This window comes from Melanostigma gelatinosum (genome assembly GCF_949748355.1).
Source record: "Melanostigma gelatinosum genome assembly, chromosome: 6".
Taxonomy (NCBI): Eukaryota; Metazoa; Chordata; class Actinopteri; order Perciformes; family Zoarcidae; genus Melanostigma; species Melanostigma gelatinosum.
The window spans coordinates 8,747,431-8,765,612 of NC_136639.1; the positions used below are offsets into that span (position 1 = coordinate 8,747,431).

Genomic DNA, 18,182 nt, shown 5'->3' on the forward strand with positions numbered 1-18,182 from the left:
GAGCTAAGTTTAGCTTAGTTGTTGCTACAGACTTCATATGTTGGAAAAGAAACGTGTAATCTATCTGATATGAGATTTATATATGCCTCGAGGCAATGGCATTCCGCTTTGGCTCAAGGGCTTGACACGTTTCCAAGTGAAAGAAGAAGTTGCGGTACAGTGCGAGAGGAAATATTTGCACTTATCTAAACTAGTACTAGACAGAAGAGGGGGGGGCAAGCAAAGAAATATCTCCTCATACCATCAAAATCAACATGACAATAACAGCATAACAGATATTTACTGGACTGTCTTACAGTATTACAGCATTTCACTATGTTGGAAACAATAACAAATCAAGAATAAAGTTTAAATGCAGTTTTTTTTGGCTGAACTGTATTCCAGCTCTTCTGTCGCCTCAGGACAGTGAATCATCTACTCCCTATGGCTCCAGCCATGGAGCTGTAATATGAACACAAACGATTGTTCTTTTATTGATTACTGAACACCAAGTGGCTCTCGAGTGAGACCCCTGCAGCTGCAAATGCGCTGAGGTCTCCTGGAAACGAGGTTTCTGTATTACTTCATTGTTTCACCAAATGCGTTGCAGTGACAAATGTAATCAGCGGCTGGATGATGTTCAGAGGCAACGTTTTGGATTTTCTTCTTGATGCCCAAAGCCCAGATCAGACTCTAGAGACTGGTATTCACATCCTCAGTCCTCTCTGTGGTTAGCATAAGGCAACAACAACACCGGTTTAAGTTGTGGTTTGAATGTTGCTGATGACGTTGTGTTTTGTGATTCAAGATGCTGTGGATTTGTTCTGTATCAGACTATGACCATCATCGCTGCCTAATCGTATCTCACTGCCTAAACAGAACTATGAAATGGTTGATATTCATGTGTGCAAGATCTGAAATTTGAACTGCGTTGCCAGTCAACATTTTTACAATTTGCCAGATACATTAATTGACAACATCTCCTCATCGTGTTGATAGAAAACGTAATACGGCCGGCTTTGTGTTGGCGTGAAAATGTATTGGTTGTATCAGTTGTATACAAACATAATTCCTCGGACACGTTGAGATGTTTTAGTGTTACTTTGCTTTAAAAACATGTGTATGAACATTGCAACCCCTCTGCTGCTGCTTTGGTCAGACAGTGAACTGTGAAATATGATTTACCTGAAGCTGTGTTGTGTTCGATTGGCTAAAGTAACACTTGAAGGTTCCTCATCTTCTGGGAAGATTCTGTGTTTTCCATTTCTACAACAGCTAATGTAATACAATCCACCATTAAGCATTTCATTTTGAGTTTGTAATTATTTCAACACAGTCCTCAAAGCCCGCTTCTTTTCTTGCATACCTGAGCTAATTAAGGTGCACATAGTTTAGTTTCATTACATCTTAATTACGTCAAGTGTTCTTGGATTCAGTTGCTCTGCGACTCAACTCTCCACATTTACAATACATTACAGATGTACCACATGTGTATTTATGTACAGTACTAATGATTACGTATTGGCAGTACTAGTATAGCAAAAGTAAGTTCGTCTTTAATGGAGTTTTTCGGGTATGACATCAATTAGATTCCCAACAAATACAAATATGTAGGATTTAACACAAATCAAAGAGAACTAAACATTGAATACAGGGGATATTTACTTTGAAATAGGTTTACAGCATGATTTAGAGAACAGTATAACAAAGTGGAAAAGAAATACATGATTTCATTATGACAAATGACTTGTTCGCATTCCTCTTTGTGTAACGCCGCCCAAAAACATGACTGATACGTGTGTTGAAACGGAACTCGACACGGTGTTGTTACAGTGTCTCGGTGCTGAGAGTGGTTTTGACAGTGAGATTAATGAGCTAAGAGTTTGCCCTCTCTGGCATGTTGCCTGAGGAAATGCACGTACAGCATGTTTTATGAGATCTTATCTGGTTGAGTTTCTTATCGCTCTCTTTGCAGCTGATAACCATCAAATCTGCCAGTTAGTGCTGCGTCACTGTGCGGTAACAATAGAGAGGCCTAATGTTGCCGACCAGAGAGGATCTCAGAGGAGTACGGTCTTTTACTTTGACGAGTCAAGACAGATTCAGAAGGAAATAATGACGTATCTCAGGAGCTCAAGAGGTAGAATGTGTTTTTCCCCCCACCTGCTACATATATATATATCCACAGTCACTATGTCTAGATGTTTGGAGAACTAGCTATATATTCACATGACATGTAAGATATTAGGTTTCTGCAGAACGCCCATAAAACCCCCCAAAATAAGTGAACCACTTGAGTCTGTGTGTAATGTGCTGAGAGATCAGGTCTGCTTTGTGTGCTCCACGAGACGGTTTCCTCCCTGTACTCTACATTTAACGCTAGCGCATTCAATTCGAACCGTGAGCCTTGATTGCGTACATTGTGAAAGGCTCTCGTCTCCTTCGGCAAAGACGCATTGCTCAGGATATCGTGTCCCTTGGTGAGAATAAGATATGATATTGCATTGGATTCTTGAAACTGAGACAAAAAAAAAAGGAAATGATGATGTGGGCAGTTTAGGGATTAGAGTTCAATTCATGAGACGACAAGAGAAAATACTCTGCGGTGAGTTGACGGCTTAATCGACGAAGCATTGCACGTGTTTCAGTGTCTGAATATGAATATGAACTTTGGATGTGTCATCTTCTCTTTTTACCGCCTTTTATCTCAACACAATCGTTGAATTATTTCACAGAATGAAACTTTGCATGAAAGACGAATGTTTAGCAGATGTGAATCTATTGTGCTCATGTAGCTGTTATCACTTCTAACGGCTATTTTGATGAACAACCACACAAGCCACACCAACACCAGAGAGGTTAAAGCTGCAAACTGCAACCAGGCCAACATCGTTTGCTATTTCGCAATGAACACAGCGGCTGCATGTGGCTTCTCTGCCCCTTTGTTTCCTTCACTGAAATACAAGTTTTGAGTTCTTTCGTACAGATACGATCTGCTGCATTTTGGGGTTTGCAGCAGAGCTCTTATGAAGTCATTTCCTCCTGTAGTCTTATTGCCATTTGGGGATCTGGGTTTGTTTCTTTCTCTGAAAGGTCGGGTTGGGGTTCCGTCACCCTTGTGGAATATATCTACAACTTAAAAACATGAATTAGACAAAAGCTCTTTTCTCAAGTTGTAGATAGAAGCTGAAAATGAGATGAACAGCACATCGTATTAAATGTTTGATAAGATATTGTTTTTGCAATAGTGACTATGGGAACCTGAGATAAAAGCGGATATCAGAACCCAACACTCGCCCACAGGGTATTTATTTATGTATTTGTGTTAACCTGAAAAGGTTGAATGTCGCAGCTTTAATTAGTTTGTCTTTGTCAGTGCAAATGTGTTCACACTAAACACAGTTGATGAATTTCCTCCGACCTGGTTGGCCGAACCTGAATTGGATTGTGGCTGCTGCCAAGACTGCTGAAGACTAGGAGCAACCCAGCAACAGCCTCCCTCTGTCTCACTCTCTCTCTGTCTCTGTCTCCCTATGTCTCTCTCTCTCTGTCTCTCTGTCTCTGTCTGTCTCGGTCTGTCTCTGTCTCTGTCTGTTTGTGCCTCAGCGGCTGACAGAGAGCCACAGGAAGCCGCTGTCAGCCGCCTCGGGAGCGGTGTGAGCGATGCAGGAAGTGACCATCAATCCCTCCTCATTTCCTCCGCTCTGGTCCCTGGCTGCTGGTTTTTGGACGGCGCTCTCCCTGAGCTGCACGCCATCAATATGCACTAATGATAGGAATTAGCAGTGAACCACTGGACGCTGACATTAGGCAGATCAACAAGATGCTTGTTCCTCTATTTAATGGTACATGGCAAGCTGCTAGGGCATGGGAGCTGCACCCTGCTCAGATTAGCACCAGATTGAATTAGCTGTGGCTGGACAAGTATGAGAGAAGCCTTCAGTGGTTTGTACGGTACGAGAGTACATGTGGCAAGGCTTAGAGATTTGAATGGCAAAGGAAACGGAACAGGGTTTACCGTAGGTTGAGAAACCCCGAGCACATGTTTCCATGATCACCTCTTTGTCCTGTCTGTAACAAAGGCAGGAAACATCAGAAGATGTCTGGCATTTCACAGCAGCAGAAAGTAGCCTACATCCAAAAACATACAGTATGAACACTGTCAATGTTGAATATGTCTGTTGGGGCTATATGGTACAGGAACTATCCGTATCGTACCATCACGTATCTATTTTCTACCTTGTCTTTGGTCATTAAACAAAACAAAACTCCCATGCACAGCTGGTTTAATGTTCTTAACACAAGCAGCCATGAAATGACAAATCACGACTTCATCTTGCAATAACAGATTTTTCAGGCCATTTGGGGCCAGCTGGATCAAGCTGGAAATGCAACACTGATATATTCTGTACTTTAAAGTAGATAGAACAAACCTGTTACCTTATAGTTGCTTTGCACATCAAACAGATACAAGGGAACATCGGCCTTCATTTGGAGTCATGTTTTTGGCCACCTGACGAAATATTACATTGTACTTTTAGTTCTGTTTTTGGGCAAATGTGTCTCTTTAGCCCCGCTATGCTCACTAGCTAGCTGCCTGCTGTATCTGTCTGCTGTTTGTTGCTGGGCAGGTAGTGTAGAGTTGGATTACCAGTATGTGGAAGGTTAGATATAATCGTAGTTTATATGGAGAAATTTCAGTCAGTAAAAAGTAAATAAATTGACAGAAACCATAATTGATTAAATGCTAATTAGCCAGTTTAGCTTGAGTCCAGAGTCAACACTGAAAAGTGTGTTGTGGATGAAGAGATATTTCTGTTCCTGGTGATCCTGCCAGCTGTCTGTCAGTCAGTAGCGTTGACCCCATGCGGACCTGTAACTGCAGTGGATGTAGCCCGAGGCAAAAGACAACCACTCTCAACAAATTCTCCGCTTTTCTCTTTTTATTTCGTTTGCTGGGGAATTTCAGTAGGAGGGAAAAGCAGATGCCCTCCAGGCAAGCAGTAGAGCAGCCTGAATGTTAGAGGGTATAAACGTATACGCATTGGTGGGAACTGGCCAGTTTTCTATCTTGCAGTATTATATCATTCTTGTGTCTATTATAGAGTTGTCCTTTTTTACTTTGACAACCTTTTTGTTTTGTTTCTTGCTTTGCTCCATCCACACAGCCCAGATGTTGACCCTCAAGGAGTGAGGAGTGGCTTTAGCAGCTGGAATGGATTTCTCCAGACCGCAGTCTCGTGCTATCCTCCCCCCCCCCCCCCCCCCCCTCCAGTATGTTCCTATACTGGGAAGTTACTCTCTCACTGGCACGTTGAACGACTCCCTCTCCCTCCTGTGATAAATATTGCAGGCGTTTGCCAGTCGAGGCCAGACATTGTCAGGATATTGCTCCGCTTTTAGCACCAGAAGGACTTCCGCTTCCCCGCTCTTTGAACCAGGCGGTGCGGGAGACAAGAGACCAGAGTGTAATTGCCAGGGTGGAATGTGCTGTGTGCCAATTAATGGCAGCTTCCTTTGAAAGAGGAGTATTGTAGGGGTGGAGATGACTTTCGGCGGCCATTGTTGCCCCCTGATTGAGGCCTCTTTGAGGGAGGGAGGCAGAGCTTGTTGAAATAGCTTACAGCTGAGGCTCCACACCAAGAGCTCCAGGCGCTGGGAAAGACGTCTCACACTCAATAGTGATACTCTTAAAAGATACCGCTGGCACACAATTTGCACTTTTTCGTTTTGATTTTCATTATCGAAATTGGACAAGATCTCATTACCCTCACATGCTTCTATTTAAGTCTTTTGACATCCTATTATTGTTAATCAGAGGCGCGCGTGTGATTTAAGAGGTGGTGTTCTTTGAGCCTTTTTCTGTCTCTACCCCCCCCCCCCCCCCCCTGTATCCGTGACATCAGCATGTTGGGTTGAGTTACCATCTCAGACCTTCTTCAAAGGTGATGCAGCCCAATTTCCTGGCATTCTCCTGTTCTAGAGAAGGCGTGTCAGTTCTCGGTGTTGCAGGAGCCTCATGAAAGCCGCTTGACCCACATCAAACAGCTCCTTGGCCACGGAGAACACGTAGGTTTGCACCATGACTTTGCTCGTTGCAGCAGGAATGCATAGATTGCATTGTTTCCCATAATTCACATCTACATAGACATAGGTTGCAGGGGAATTATTTCTTATTCAAAATTCCCAAACAGCATGAGGATATATGAGCAAACACGATATGTTTTCTTTGATGTGGAAGAGATGATTGATCTGTGTATTCTCGATGTGTGTGTCTAGACTCTGCTGTGCTTCATATAATTCAGACCGGCTTTGATTAATTCAATGAAATGCATCAAACAGAGAATCCTGTTTGTCATCCCCTGTTAAGCTCATCTTCTGTGAGTCAGTGGGTTATGAACCCAGCAGCAGCTCTCTGTGTATCAACAGCACTGAATGTAAAAAAGAAACAACAAAATACTTTCTCACCACAAGGGAAGCAGCAGCTCATTTTCATTGTAGCACCAGGCCTTTGGTTTTTTTGAAACTGAACATTCCTGTTGATGAATGTGGCTGCTGAGAGCGTGGGGGCTTTTTCTTTTTTCTTTAAAAAAAATAGAAAAAAAAGGATCAAGCTTGTCGTGCTTTTCAGTGTGTGGGAAGAGAGGAAGAGGAATGTACGAACCCCACAACTACCTCTAGCCTGCCACGGCCCTTCATTACCCAGCATGCTGAGGGAAAGGGGAATTGAAAGGTCTGTTCAGGAAACTCAGCCGACAGAAGTGTCAAGTGAGCCACAGCTGTTTTGTAGGGCAGTTGATCTGTTCTTCACGGCTTCATGATTCACTCTGCCTTCCAGCTCTGATTTAAGAGCAGAGTTGTGTTTACAATTCAATGGTAATTGTAAAAAGCAATAAGTAGTTGGGAAAAGAATATAGCATGTTGCTTGAGTTGTACTTTTCCTGTTTATAGTACTAACAGCTCATCGGTAAGTCAGTCGGCCTAAAGGAGAATGAGGAAGTAAGTCGTTCAGTTTTGATACGTCTCACAGTGAATGTGGATTATGTTTTCAGCAGACAGTGAATGTTAAAGGAACAGTTCATCATTTTGGGGAATATACTTAAATATACGAGAAGATGGATACCACTCTAATATCTGTCTCTTCAATGTGAAGCTGGAGCCCGGAGACGGTTGGCTTAGCATAAAGACTGGAAACAGGGGGAAACGGGTAGGCTCTGTCTGTTTAAGGCTGTGACGGGCTGCTGCCCTGTGCAGTGACGATCAACAATGTGTAGTTGTACTGTTGTCATGGGAGAGGCAGAGCAGCAGCAGCAGCATGGCGACAGAGAGGTGTAGCGACAGGGCTGACAGGGATGTAAGCTAACTTTTGACGCTGTCGTGTTCCCATCGCTCACACTGCCGAGCTCAGGCAGGCACAGAGAGCCGGAAGCACCCGGCTGCCAGAGACAAGGGCATGTTCACCAGCCGAGCTACAGCAAATCTTCAAAGCGAGGATTTGTATGAAGTCATCCGCTGCATATTTAGGATGTGGGGCGATTTGTTTGACTCTTGCTTTGCCTTGAGCGGGCTGCGTAGATGCTCTGTGACACCGACAGCACTTCGGATTCTATTTGCTTTATCAGTTGAGCTCCTTCTATTGCACTCGCTTTATGTACGGTACATTTGTGTGTGCATTCTTGCTTTGTGCTGTTTTTAGAAATACGCATCGGTTTGCAAAAGAGTGTCAGTATTCACTCCTTTTGTTGTCGTTTTTCTTACTTTAATCTGGCATAATCATGTTCGAAGTTTTGGAACAACAGGGGACATATTGCTTCCAAACAGGCAATCAAATGTTGTTATGGAGACAGTGAGGTTTTTTCTTATGCATCTTCTATAGTAAGCCTGTAATACACCAGTAATACTCCAACTGAAACATTATAGGGTTAAGGTTATGTGTTTGTGTACATACCAAAGTCTTATTTCCTGTGTTATTTGGAGTCTATAGTCTCAATTGGAGTACTAGTTTACTTTTTGTCAAATTAGTTGAAATACCTTAAAGGTGTTTTTATTGCATTGTAGTCATGAACGTACAGATGACTATCCCTAGATTACTTTTGACACATGATCTTGTATCTGTGGTTTCTGAGTGCATTTATCAACGTTTACATGCGATGCACATCGGAGTGTGATTTAGGAAGCAAGTTGCGTCAGCACTAAGGGTTAATCCCTGATGTTGTCTCTGAAGTCATGTAGACTAGATCAGTAACAAAGCTCTTTTGAGAGATGCCACTTTCCCATTTCTTCTATTCCCCACAGTGATCGCTGAATGACAGTCCCGATAAGGAAATACAAAAAAAAGCACCAATTAATCAGATTAAGCTACTGTCAGTTTTTTGCCAAGACAGGGAGCCGTTGTGCCAACTCTTTGCTGGCAGCACTGTAATTACATCACATTAAAGCCCAAATACTGTGCTTTTTAAAAAAGTCGTGTCAAATAAAGCGGCTCAATGTTCTCGCGCTATCCAAACAATGTTGAGGCGACACCGATTACAGCTCACTCGCAAAGAGAGCTGTGTTCCTTGTTGATTTCTTTCGTTGTCAGTTAAAGCGGTGTTGTTGCCTTGCTGCGGGAGGATTTTTATTTCTCTACTTCTTTTATGGACTGAAATGCCCATGGCCTATTTTCAGCGAATGTACTCTCGGGTACTGGAGAACTATTGTGTACTGTAGACAATCTTTTTTAGTTGACCAGCCCTTTGCTCCGATTATGCTGCTCCCACTCTGTCTGTGTGATCTGCTGTCATGGCAATCCACTCTGCTTGATATCAACACAAAGAAAAGACCCGCAATGCACTTCAACCTGGAAAGAGAAAACTCTTAAGGCTCGTCTGCCGTGCCAAGCTTTTTCACACCCTGCCAATGTCTGAACCCATCAGTTGACATATTGGCTCCACTTCCCCTATTATGTGCCTGATGTAAACTGCCAGCCGTGTGCTGTTAACTGTTGAAACATGTAAGAGGCTGGCTGATAGAGGAGATGAGAATCCGAAACAGACTCTGCATTATTAGGTACACAGCTGGAAGCTCGCAAGCCTCTCATTTGTAGTGCTGCAGTGGGAGCGTAAAAACGGTGTAATCTTCTCGACTTCAATGATGTAATCAGCGGTAAAAACTGATGATAGTCTGCCATGAATGAGCCGCCATTGTTGTCAAGCTCGCTGTCAGCGTTGGGCATTGTGCGCTTTCTGTGCTGGCATTGTGAAGAAAACGTGTGATGCGTGTTCATGTTCTACGGCCACGTGGGGCCACTTCGGCTCAGATGAATGCTTGTGTTCGGTTTTGTGTTAAGATGCAGTTTATTGATCTCCACTTGGATGTTGCATAATGCGTCCAATGGTGTGTACCATCTGTAAAGGCACTAAACGTGTACCATATGTTTGATTGGAGGCTACAGTTTATCCATTTTCCCGATTTCCTAGCAGTATGTGTCAGGATTCTGCACACGTGATACGGTAATGAACAATAATTATTTTCCGTGTACAGCATACAGTGGATGCTCTAAACCCTCGTCCTCTGCTGACAGCATGTTGTTTGGAGAAGCTTTTGTTGGCTGCATGTCAGTGTTTAGACTACCTGTGATTGGCTGTGTTTAGGGGCCCACTGAGCTGTGTGGACAAACAGACGAGTCTCCGATTAATAAGGGGTGAACGGCAGTCTGCAGGCCTATTACTGAGCTCATTAACCTGCCAGCTGCCCTGAACACACACACACACACACACACACACACACACACACACACACACAGACAGGCAGATGTACACTGTGCTCTAACATACTCTAGTAACTGGAAGTGATCAAACACTGGTAATGTCGTGAAAACATTGTGATCCAGCATTCGAGCCCCTCAGTTCATATGAAATATTCGATATGTTGCTGTCAGTCTGTCTTGCTAAAGATATTAAAGGTAATTCGTTTTTTACAGGACCATCAGTGCAAAGACATTTTTCTAATTTAAATCATGAGACATTTTCTGTGTCAGTCTTTTATTCCTTTTTATTGAATATGCCTATAAAAAGCATCTCATATCCTATTTCTGCTTCATGTTTCATCATACAACACTCCAACATGAATGAAAGGTATATTTGGCGTTTGCATATAACTCTCAGAGCAGCGGGCATTTATTTGGTCTTTCCTTGGAAAATCCTCTTCAGCACAGGAAGGATTTGTTGCAAAAAAACATAATATACTGACACTCGTTAATTAAAAGTTTTTTTTTACGTTTGTGTAACACACCACAAACACGCCGTTTCTGTTATCACAAACAGTGATTACTCAGGTTTGCTCAGTTCCAAAAAGGAGGAAAAATTCCAGCTTGTGCAGCACATGTTTTCTAAATCCAAACGACAGCACAGCGTCTGCACACTCCACTGCAGCACTCTGCTTCACCAAGCCGACGCTGCCTTGTTACGGGTAGAGAACATTTGTGACGAGTTGTCGAAATGAAGGCTTCCATGCTTGAAAATCATGAATGTAAACACAACAGGAGTAGTCTGACCAGTGTTTGTATCCACCCTAAACCCGAGGGAGTACATGTCTTGCATACCAGTCATGCACATGGTTCTATTACTCAGAAATATCACATCATTCTATTGAAATCATCTTTGACATCATTTTGTGCCACAGAAACGTGTGAATCTCAAAACCGCAAAGGAATGCATGTGTTTAATACATTCTGAGATATGAACTGAGGTTCTTGTGGAGAATACCTCGTGAGCACGACAGTAACAACAGACTCAGCTGCCGTGTCAACGCTGAGACACCGTGGAGCACTAAATACTTCCTCTCATCTGAGGTGCTTTGATGAAGGCTGGCACGTACGTCTTGCCGACCCGCTGTGTGCTGAATTCACGAGTGCACGCTTCTTCTGTTGTGAGGATGACTGGATAATATGTCAATTTCCTTTTTCGGCTCAGACTATTTCGTAACTAAATACTGGCAATGAACACTTCCCTCCGAGGCACCTTACAGTACCACAAATGCACTCCACTCAGTGAGCTAACATTACTATTAAACCACTATTTTGACTGTGGCTGCCCATACTGTACATTACAGATGAAGAACAGTGCCGCAAAGAACAGCGTGATTACCCATCTTTCTCTCTATTAAGTTTCCATGACAGTGGAATGCGCGGGCCGGGAAGGTCGTAGAAGAGATAAGTGCTACTTACCATATTCAGCGTCGTTTGAACTAGGTAATTATATTCAGCCGGAGACGTTTTTCCTCCGTCTACCCCACAGTTCCTCTCTCTCGCTCTCTCTCTCTTTCCGTTTCTTTCACGGCCAGTTAAAGCGCTGGTGCTGAGCTTTAACAAGGCCGCTTTTGTCCCAGATAAAGCTTCTAGACAGCACTCATCAGCACGGTGTAAGATCCTTGCCTGCCGGAGCACAGAGCGCTGCCCCGGGGGCATCTTATCACTCCGCTGGCAATCACAAATACCCACTGAGATAGATGGGCTGCTCAGTTCTCTCTGTGGGGAGCCCTTCAGCTGAGAAAAAGATGGCTCCTCTCTTTCTGCAAACACTCCTGACTGGCAGCTTGGCAGACGGACAAACATAGAAATACGGAGAGAAAGCGAGCGCTATTGACAGACGGATGCCTGCAACCCACACGGAGAAGTGTTGGGCTCTTTCTACACATGCACTGATTGACAGATTGGCAGGCACGATGGAAATGAAGGCAGACAGAAAGCTGACATATGCATATAGCGCTCATGAAGTCACGTTAAGGCAATTGTGAGCACACACACGCATGAATACCACACTCCCACACAAACGGCACTGTGTTCCTGCATTCCTGCCATTTTTATATTTCTCGGAGCCCGCGAATGGCGAGCTCCACATGTGAATTTTTAGACATCATGTCGTTGATGAATTCCAAACGGCAGCCTCACCTTCTTCAGATTGCCAGTCGTTTTTACTCACCCCGGCAGAATGACTGTGGTGTTTCAGACAAGCAGCACATTTGGCGCGCTGGCAGGACGACGGGTCGATACGGATGATGTCGGAAGACTGACACCAGTTGCGGTTCAGGTGGCGACTGTGTTTACAGCCGTAGAGCCAGTGTCATGCTGAGATGTAGATATTATTGGAAGCAGGGCCTGTTCAGTACCTTTTTGGCAATTTGTCAATCTGTCTCAAAGGTTATCCTTCACATTCAACGGTTACATCCACTAATAGAGACTTCACCATCTATTTCATTGGTAAGTAAAACAACACGGAACTGGTGTCATGTAATTACATACACTCACTCTGTACTATATGATGAATGTATACCATTTAGTGCTCCGGGCGGCAGATGGTCTGTTATTATGCTGCCAATGATTCAGGCAGAACAGACAAGCCATTTGTCTCCATGTTGTAATGAGTCAATGTTTCGAAACAGTAATTACCTTTTCGACCGGTTGACAAATGACAAGAATAGTAGCATACCAGTACAGCCGGCTCCACCAGCCGCCCTGCTCGCCTGCCATTGTTCACCTTCTGATTGTGTCATCACTCAGTTGGATTAACACCTGAAATAAACATGCATCTCCGATATACTAACGGAAATCAGATATGACTCTGTGGAGCTTGCAATCCGGGTCCTCTTGCGATATCTACATTCATACATGGTATGGAAATCATCCAGAGCATCTGATTTCTGTGTTTGTTAGGGCACCTTTGCTCAGACCGTGCTTAAAAAGGCAGGTTGCTGTACTGGAATAAAGAAAAACAAAGCTTGATAGTGCCATTGAATATCTCTTAAAGAATTGACAAATCAGATGTTTGCTTTGTATTTACACGTATGTTATGAATGTGGCCTCTGACCTTGTTATGAAGGCAATTTAGAGCTCACAACTTCAGTGCTCCAACAACTGCATTTGTGCTCTTTGTGGTAAAGCTGAGACCAAATACAATCCAGTCATGCAGGCTGCCTCTTAAAGGGACGTTTAACACGGCTCACAGAGACTCCCAGCTCTCAGTGGTGCAGTCTGTCCACACATGAACACTCAGAGGAAAAGATAGAAAAGCTATTGTGTGTTTAACTCTCCCCCTAGAAAGGGATGGTAACATTTAAAGGGAGTGAGTGCGGAGGACAGAGGAGAGTTTGCGTAGAGGACGGTCAGAAAGCTGCGGTGTTTTCACTTGAGGTAAATGTCACAGTAATGTCAACCGCTCCCGATCCATAAAAAGAGGAGCGGAAGGTTAAGTTGCTTTTCGTTACGGAGGTTGGTTGGCGATTTGGGAATAAGCTATGTGGATGAATGTGATTATTATTATCATTCGTTTTTTGCAAGGCAAGAAGAATACCCTGTTGATAAGGTGATTTGTATGAGCTGTGGATTAGCACCAGGATTTAGTTGTGGTGAAGAGAGAATTGGTGTTTTTAGGAAGGGCAGCCATTCACACATCTTGAGTCAGAGGTGGGCAATCAATATTACATGTTTGCTCTTCTCACTGTTGAGATCCAGCCTGTCTCACAGGGCTGATTTATATCTGAACATCTTCAGCTGTGGTTGATTTACTGTAATTATTTAGTATAAAGCTTCTGTAACACATTGTCAGCATGCAGTGATACACCCAACGCTAAGAACACTGCTGACTCAAATAGCATCTTCATTTAGTCACTTTATGCCAATTGTAGCTTGAAGCTACAACAAGGAACTTCATGTTGCTGGTCCCTGTGGGCACGAGTGCCAGTGACTTTATTCTGTGATTGACTTTGTGCACGTTTTTAGGAAGTCCTGTTTAACCTACAGAAGTTTCTGATGGCTCGTGGAACATGCTTTGCTGCCACAGTGATAAAAGATTGTTGACGACTCAAATGCGTCTGGAGGAAATGTCTCCATCACAACCTGGAACGCTAGATCAGGTATCAGCGAGTCCTCAAACCTTTGCATCCAGTATCATGTTATCACATCATTTACCAGCTCATTGATGCTGCACAGGAACAACAACATGTGTGAGCCATCTGCCATCTTTCTCATCTCTTAGAGTTGCACACGTGCAATACCGATTGAGCAGGTGCTGGTGGAGAGTGTGATGTTAGCCAGAGCGATATGGCATCCAGTGTCCGTATGCCATTCTTCATCTTTTACACAGGGTTTAACCCGAGCCAGGCCATACAACAAAGATAAGAATCATAGCACATCCATACAGGGTGCTTGTATACATTTGTTAAAAAATGTATGCTATTGGAATCGGTATTGGGAAGGAAAACTGGTACAGGAACAACTCCAAAAGCATCTCCGGCATCTTAACCGTATAAACAGATCAGGGAGAAAATCTGCCAGCCAGCAACACGGATGTGGCATTTTGCAATCTGGTTCATTTTTATGAGAGAAAACGCTTCACAAATTAGTAGAACAAATCTTGAATCCACCAGTATCTCAAGGAGAGTTTGCCAGCAGGACTGAGAATGTGTTCCTCATCTTTAAAAAGGACACACACCTCGTCTCAACAACCTCTAAACTCAGTTGAACATTTGGGTTCACCGTATCAGGACAGTTTAGATAATGTTTGGCAGATGCTGCAAAACCCACCCATCGTGTGTTCCAAGCAGTCTGAAACGAACACTCGATGGGTTTGACCCCGGTCTGCAAAGAGACCGGCTACATATGGAAAAAAAAGACTTTTCTGGCTTCAGAGCAACTGATCCAGCTCTGCAGCATTGATTTGTGGAGCTGGATCTCCAGCAATAGGTCTGGCTAGGGTCAACTACACATGTATTTATGGTACAAGCAGCAGATTGCTATGAACGGATGACTTCCTCGGCTGCGAGGGGGACTCGCGAGGGGGATGGGAGGCGGGGTTACATCACTCCAGCAGAATGTAAGAGGGATAAAATGAGGTGCTAGTCGGCTGAAAAATGAGTACAGGATTGGCTGCGCCGGTTTTATAAGGCAGTTAGAATATTAAGTCACCGGACATGAAGGGAATAGACCTTTTAAAAGTCTATGCCCTGATGTCATTAACCAGGCTGAGGGAGGCCGGGAGAGACGGAATGGATGAGGGTAAGAGCACTTCCCCAGAGAGTCAGCGAAGATATACATGATTCACTTCATTTGACGGTCTTTGAACTTAAGTACGTGTGGTATTGCTTTTTATAGAGGCTGTGTAACGTTCTGTTGTGCAAAGAGACACAAAGCCGGGTCAGCTGAGGCCTGGGCTTGTATTGGCAGGCCCCAAACACACTGCAGCTGCCAACTTTCCCTGTGAAAACATAAACAGGCAGTCACACAACGAGCACACACACTGCTGATCCACCGCTCTGTGCATAATGCCCCGTGGAAAGACTGAAGCGGAACATGGAAGCGCGAGCGATTTGGAGGCTTGAGGACGCTTTTTTCCTCCATATAAAGTGATTGCGCGGCCGGCGTTTTCATGCAAAGCGTTCTGATGGAGGAAATGTCTCACCGGATGGGTGTCATGTCTCATGCAGAACCTTCCGGGTCTGAGAGCAGAGCTGGATCAGTAGAATACATGTAGAGACCAAGAAATGAGCCGCACATGAGTTTGGGGATTTGATCTCACTATTTTTGGATTCTGGGAATACCCACAGACTTGCTCTCGCTCCCAGTAAGCTTTACATCTTAAGTATTTTAAAACCAAAGCCTGCCTTTGTAACACAGGACTGTAAAAGTTGCTGTTATTCTCACTTCTTTCCCGCAGAACTTTGCCCGATACCCGAGCTAAGGTTCCTGTGCACTGTGTGCATGCTCTGTTCTCCTCCGTCTACTTCTCCCACATTCAGAGCCAAACAAACTCAAATTCATCTCCTTCAGTTAATTGACCCACTGCGTCTTTCCCTCAGCTCCTTTCAGAGCCGTGAGGCAGAATCAGCTGTCGATTCCAGATTACAGCGGGCTGTTGTTGGAGAGAGGAGCGCATTGTGTTTATCTGCAGTGACAGCTGGCTGGAGGCAGCGGGGGGGAATAGAGCTGTCACTGTGCCTAGTTTGTCTGTGATCTGGCATCTGCCCAGACACTCCACCTTTGGCTGGGCTGACTGTTGTACACCTCCGCTCTGTCTTCACTTACTCTCCCTTCCTTTTTCTTCTCCTTTCCTCTTCTCCTTCTCTACCCTCCTTTTTGCAGGATCTCTTGCAGGAGCTTCCTATCGCTGCAGTAGGTCTGAGCCCTTACAACCTGCGTTTAATAAGGGCAACTTGCATTAGTGGTTATTCATTGGCTTTGCCGTCACACATCTTGTTCATTTCACATGTACCTATTGAGGGCCATTATGTGTGGTTCAAACTGACCCAGGTTGCAGCAGGTGGGCCCAATCGGCCTTTCCTGCTCGTGTTTGCCAAGTACTGCTCCTCGCCTCCAGCATCCAGATTCCGTGATGTCCGGCTGTGCAGGAGAAGCCTGTTCCCTGTGATTATTTCATCATGCTAGCAATAGCAAGAAAGGCAGCGAGATGAGTCACAGTTAGCGCTCCGCTCTGATTCCACTCTTTAATTTTCACAGAGGGGGGGCTCCTGCAATGAATCGCTGCCCCCGCAGCAAACCTGCTCCTCTGTCACGCAGGGCTTTCATGAGGGCTTCCTGATGAGCTGGCAGCTGTTTCATTTCCAGCACTCGCGGTGCTCGATACGGCTCCCGATTTTCAAAGTGCCACAGGGCAGGAAAAGTAGATCCCCCTACCGTGGCTGAGCAAGGGTCAACAAAGAGGAAATTCCTCTATTTGTAAACTCAAAGGTTTGTTTGTTTTTAGCTGATTCACTAAGCGCTCGCCGTCTGTTCACACTCCTGCCGCAGCGTTTGATGTGTGTCTTTTCTGCTACTTATGCGGTGTTGTGTTGACATTTGACCAGAGTGCTTCTGTAATCTGTTTTTCTCCTCTCGCTGCCTGAGGCTATATCCACACTAGTCCAGTTTTCCTACGTTTACACTGAGCAGCCACACCACGCCGGAGTTTTGGAGCAGCCTTAACGGAGGAACCTGAAAACTCCGCCGAGGTTGGAGGTATTTGAGAACTCCGGGGTTTTGGTTCAGCCTTGCTTGCTTTGTTGTCTATAGTAGCAGCTATTGTGGAGTTCAATTCGTCATTTTACAAAATTAGCTTAGAAGCTAGCGAGTCGGAGCTGTTGCATGATGTTGTGCCCTAAAAGATGGAGCAAATGCCCTAAAGAATTGATAGAGGGCGAAGATGATGTCCCTGTTTCTCTGCTGGGTGACCCAGCTTATCCCCTGATGCCGTATCTCATGAAGGAATACCCCAATGGAGCTAACGTTACATTCATCAGCCCCCACGGCAACAACACATGGAAGCGAGTGATCGACGTGTGTTGACCACATTTATGGACCATAATCGAGTAAACGTTTCCGTGTAAGTGTTGATTTTAAAGTAAAGTTGATGTGAGAGAGAGAGAGAGAAACTTCTAAAACTTTCCACGAACTGTGTCTGTTTGAGTTTATAGAGGAAGATCAAATAGTATCAAATACAACCTTTCATTATTAAAGACTACTTTATTACTCTGTCATATTCCTGTTTACACCATCAGGCGCATGCCCAGTGTACGTTAATGGTCACGTGCTGTCCGCCTTCGAGGGCTGCCGTGTGGATGCTCCAATAATGCTGAAAACTCCCGCGTGGACGGAGATCGGTTCTATTTGAGAACTCTGCATCCAACGAGACACGGCCTAGTGTGGATATGGCCTGAGAGCAGGAGCTGTATAAACATGTCCTTCCTCCACAGGAGGCGAAGGGATCATTCCTCATTAAAGGGAAGGCAGTGAGACGAGAGGCACGCAGCCGCTGCCGTTGTTTGATCCTGTGAGTGGCAGCAGGCCCAACGCCGGCGCATGTGTCGTGCATTGCATGCGCTTTCATATACAAACAAAAACACACAACAACATACCTGACAGGAGGTCCGGCATCTAAAACAAGCTGGATAACAACTCCTGAAAAGAGAAACTAGAGTTTATTTCTTCACCACAAACTGCCGTCAGCCGTACAGCTTACAAAACGCACCTGCACATTCAGGTTTCTGTTACACCTGTTTTCACCTCAGACGATTTAACTTCAGAGACCTATTTCCATCGCAGCCTTTTCGCTACCGATCTCGGCTTGGAGACATGTTACCAAACTCAGGCCCATCTCACCACACTCGAGAGCGCAGCGCCTGTAGCGGCTGAGTGAGCGCAGTGTTAACCAGCCCAACACCTCGGCCTCACATCG

The 18,182-nt window shown here is 44.6% G+C and overlaps 1 protein-coding gene across 8 annotated transcripts in view; it reads left to right on the forward strand.

The window, feature by feature from the left end:
* The window catches only part of fbrsl1 (fibrosin-like 1), a 247,497-nt gene that overhangs the window by 34,427 nt on the left and 194,888 nt on the right, over nt 1-18,182 (forward strand). The gene's annotated exons all lie outside the window — the stretch shown is intronic.